Genomic DNA, 4236 nt, shown 5'->3' with positions numbered 1-4236 from the left:
GAAGCACAAAAAGCATCAACACTTCATTTCACTCACTGAGCAACTAGGCCAAAATTGCTGGGAAAAAAATCCTAAATTTGTTTTAAAATTCCCAAAATTTGCTTGGGAATAAAACCCCCTAAAATTTCTGTGAACAAAAACCCAATTTTGTTTGAAAAAAGAATCCTAAATTTGATTTTAAAATGACAAATTTGCTTGAAAAAAAATATATACTTATTTTCCCTTATTTAAAAATGTGTTTTTTATGGGGGTGTAATTCTGGTATTTTTAAAGTTTATTTAATCAAATTTGCTTGAAAAAATAAATCCCCCCCCCAAAAAATGAAACACACTTCATTTAAGTCAGAGGGCAACTAGTCCAAATTTGCTGGTAAATAATCCAAAATTTGCTTGAAAAAAAATCTACTTATATTTTTTATTTTATATCATTGTTATTTTTTTTTTCTTTGTGTATGCATTTGAGTCTTTTTTTTGTGTGCGTATTTTATCATTATCTGCGTACTGTCGCTTTTGTATTTTTGTTTTATTTTACTTTTTCCCCCCCTCGCTCTTTTTGAAAAAAAGAAAAAACTAAAACAACAACGAGGGTAACAAGGAGCCCTTTTTTTTGGCACAAAAACAGATCCAGGATAGTTGAAAATAACACCCCTAACCCATTTAAAGCTGATTGCACCCTAAAAACCCTTCGACCCCCCCCCAATGCAATCCGCCAAAATGGTGACATTTTTTGGGAAGTCTCCAGATTTTTGTCCATTTTTGGGGGGAAATGGGGGGCTCTCGGTTTCACTCCCCCCCCCCTTCAGCGATCAATGCAATGCCTAAACCTGCGCTCATGTAGCGCCAACCCCTTACACGTGGTCAGGGACACCAATGCACCGTGGCCCCCCGACCCCGGCCTATATGGGAACGGTGGCCATTGTTCATTGCGTAGACGCGATGCTTTTCCGCGCTCGAAGGAAGTTATGAAGAACCATTCGGAGTCATGCTGCCGGCTTTAAAGAGAACCTGTCCCATGTCACCCAGACAAAGCTAGAGAAAAATATTTAAAGGAGAACTATGGGGTCAGGGCTTCTCCCTCATAGATCTCCTAAGGGTCCTCCCGTGACCCTAAGCTCAGTATATAGGGAGCTACAGCTCTCTATATACCCGACAATACTGTCCAGATCCACCCAGCTGCATGAGTGACAGCTGGCTCTGCCTATCTAGAGGCTGTGCCCGCCCCCGTCCCTTGTCCTTTCCGCCAGTCAGCGCTGGAGGATCAGGGAGCCATGAGTGACATTCACGGCTCTCTGCAGGGAGATGGAGAAGTGGGCGAGCGCCGGTATGTGTTCTCCCACTTCCCGATCTATTGAGCCGACGTGTGACAGTTGCAAATAAATAGGCGCCATCTTGATTCCCCCCCCCTCCCCTCTCTGCTGTTATCCCAAAACCACTTCTGAGTGACCCCTCCCCCCACAAGCACTCACAGAAATACACACAAAAATAAAGACAAAAATGAATAAATCACAGTTTGTTACATAATGTATATATAGGAAATCATAAGAAGCTATAAAGTCCAGATTGATTGATTGATTGATTTGGATTAATATATAAAATGTAATAAATCCATATTATTATACAAATGTACATAAAAAGTATTTTAAACCTCTTGTAATCCGCAGACACAAAGTCGTCCTATCACAAAATAAAGGAGTTTACATTATAAGAAGAAAAAAAAAATTAAATGCTTTGCCAAATAGTTCCGGGTCACCAATCTGTAGAATAAACCTCTGGAATAGTACATTAAAGGACATTATTTTGGAATATTTCTTGTATCTTTTTTTTTATTTATTAGCTCGTTTTATTTGTTTCATGATAATTTAATTTTTGTTTTATTTATTTATTTTACGCATTTGTTTTTTGTTGTTGTTGTTTTTTTTACATTTGTTTTGGTTTTTAAGTTTATTCATATATTTTCCTTTTATTTGTTTATTTAGTTTTTGTTTTATTTACCCGTTTGCTTTTTTATTCATATTTTTGTGTATTTTTGTTTTGTTTATTTTTTTTGGTTTTATTTGTTTGGTTGTTTTTTTTGTTTTGTTTTATCGCCTCGGTGAGAAGATTAATGTCAGTCAAAATTACTTTGTACAGCTGAGTGACGTGACGTCCTTGGCAGGTGTGAATGTCCTATAAAGAGGGGGATTATGGGTAAGATTCCTGCAGAACTGGGCCAGCTGGAGGCAGAAGCGGCCATTGTCCGGAGCTGGTCCAGCGGCAGAAGGCTTTGAATGTTATCCTCAGCAGCACCGGACTCCTCCCACTTCCTGTCTGTATGCGGGAAGCCGACCACTGAGACCTCGGAGGAGAACGTTCATCTCGTTACACAAGTCATTATTAATATTTATAAATCTGCAACTTTCAGGATCCCTGGTGATCCTTCCATGCAGGATAGTTGTAGGGTGACAACGCTCGGTCCTTGTTCTGAGCTCCCCTCCCCCGGCTCATGGACCCCCTCCCTTCCAGTGTTCTCTATCCCGGGCTCCCCTCCCCCGGCTCATGGACCCCCTCCCTTCCAGTGTTCTCTATCCTGGCTCGTGGACCCCCTCCCTTCCAGTGTTCTCTATCCCGGGCTCCCCTCCCCCGGCTCTAGGACCCCCTCCCTTCCAGTGTTCTCTATCCCGGGCTCCCCTCCCCCTCCTCTCTCCCAGGGATCGGCTGATTAGGATGTGCGATGTGAGATAATGAAGACGGAGGGGGGCCGGGCTCAGGCTGTGCGCACTCGGCACTCTCGGTTCTCACATGTAGGTCGCGTCCCCATTTAAAGTGCATGTATACTGGGAGTCTGGTTTTCCGCAGGTTCGGCATCGCGTCTCGCTGTATAGAGTCGATTTGATTTTTTTCCATTTTGTGGATCTGTTACAAATGTTTCTTACCTGGAGATCCTGCCAGTAACAGCACTTCCTGCTGGAGGGTGACAACGCTAAGCCAATGCCTTGCAATTGGCACCAGCGTTGTCACCCTGTTGTGTGAGCTCTTTCAGTTGCTTGCTTGTTTGATGGACCCGATAGGCAGCCCGATGGCCAACACACGGCAGGCTGACAACGCTGCTCATAGGGGGGTGGTTTACGGTGGTCAGCCTGCAACAGGAAGTGCTGTTACTGGCAGGATCTCCAGGTTGGTAAGGATGTTGCTACAAAGTTTCCTATGTGATGGTTCTGAATCCCGGGATACTGTTAACCCCGCCCACAGTTTATATTTTGTCCCCCCACTTTCCGTGTGGGAGTGTCCAAATCATGCCTATTTTATGGGTTGTTCCCATCCAGACCCCACCTCTAAATATAAAAGGGACCACCCGTTACACCTACTTTATTGGGTTGGTCCCTCCCAGACTCCACCTCTAAATATGCAGGGCTGGCCCATTACAATCACTTTACAGGTTGGTCACCCTCCAGACCCCACCTCCAAATATGTAGGTACCACCCATCACCCCAAATTTATGGGTTGGTCCTGCCCAAACCCTGCCACTAGATATGAGAGGTACGCTTGTTCCATCGACGTTATGGGTTGGTCCCTCCCAGACCCCACCTCTAAATATGGAGGGACCACCCATTACACCCACTTTATGGGCTGGTCCCAGCTAAACCCTGCCAGTAAATATGGGGAGATCCCCCATTACATCTACTTTATTGGGTTGGTCCTTCCCAGACCCCACCTCTAAATATTTGGGGACCGCACATTACATCTACTTTATTGGTTGGTCCCTCCCAGACCGCACCTCTAAATACATGAAGACCGCTCTTTTCACCGACTTGAAGGGACCATCCACTCCAGGCTCCGACGTCTACAATGAAAGACTTTCTAAGTAACTGCGCATGTGCAGCAATGACCCCATCGCATGTTAGGTGCATTCGCCTGCATCTTAGCAACCAAGTCATTGGTTGCTAGGACACTGGCCAACCCCGGGGTTGGGTTCACCAGACCAGACACGTCACTGTTTCTGAATCTCCGACCCGGAACCAGTACGCCGTCCAGTTAAAAGGAAAGTCAGGAGTCTTTATTAGCAACTGAAACAGTGAACCAAGGCGGTGAAGCCAGAGGAGCCCAATGACAGCCCAGCAAGAGGACGGCCATGCCACCGGCGAGCTCTCTTTCAACATGATGACATAGTAGGGGCGGCCATTGCAATGAGAAGCAGAGGAGCAGATGCTCCCGACATGGAATCAGTGCTTTGTTCCCAGCCCCCGCACATTTCCTAATA

The 4236-nt window shown here is 45.0% G+C and overlaps 1 long non-coding RNA gene across 1 annotated transcript in view; it reads right to left on the bottom strand.

Annotated features, from left to right (window-relative positions):
* Nucleotides 1–3485: 3485 nt before the first annotated feature.
* The window catches only part of LOC108799226, a 16667-nt gene continuing 15916 nt past the window's right edge, over nucleotides 3486–4236 (bottom strand). Inside the window, exon 3 of the long non-coding RNA XR_001942014.1 lies at nucleotides 3486–3496. This is a non-coding gene — a long non-coding RNA (uncharacterized LOC108799226). The remainder of the gene's footprint in view (nucleotides 3497–4236) is intronic.

The sequence above is a fragment of the Nanorana parkeri genome, unplaced genomic scaffold (assembly GCF_000935625.1).
Source record: "Nanorana parkeri isolate BGI_ZX_2015 unplaced genomic scaffold, ASM93562v1 scaffold1663, whole genome shotgun sequence".
Classification (NCBI taxonomy): domain Eukaryota; kingdom Metazoa; phylum Chordata; class Amphibia; order Anura; family Dicroglossidae; genus Nanorana; species Nanorana parkeri.
The sequence above is the reverse complement of the archived record's forward strand: the minus strand, read 5'-3'. Positions and strand labels throughout refer to the sequence as shown.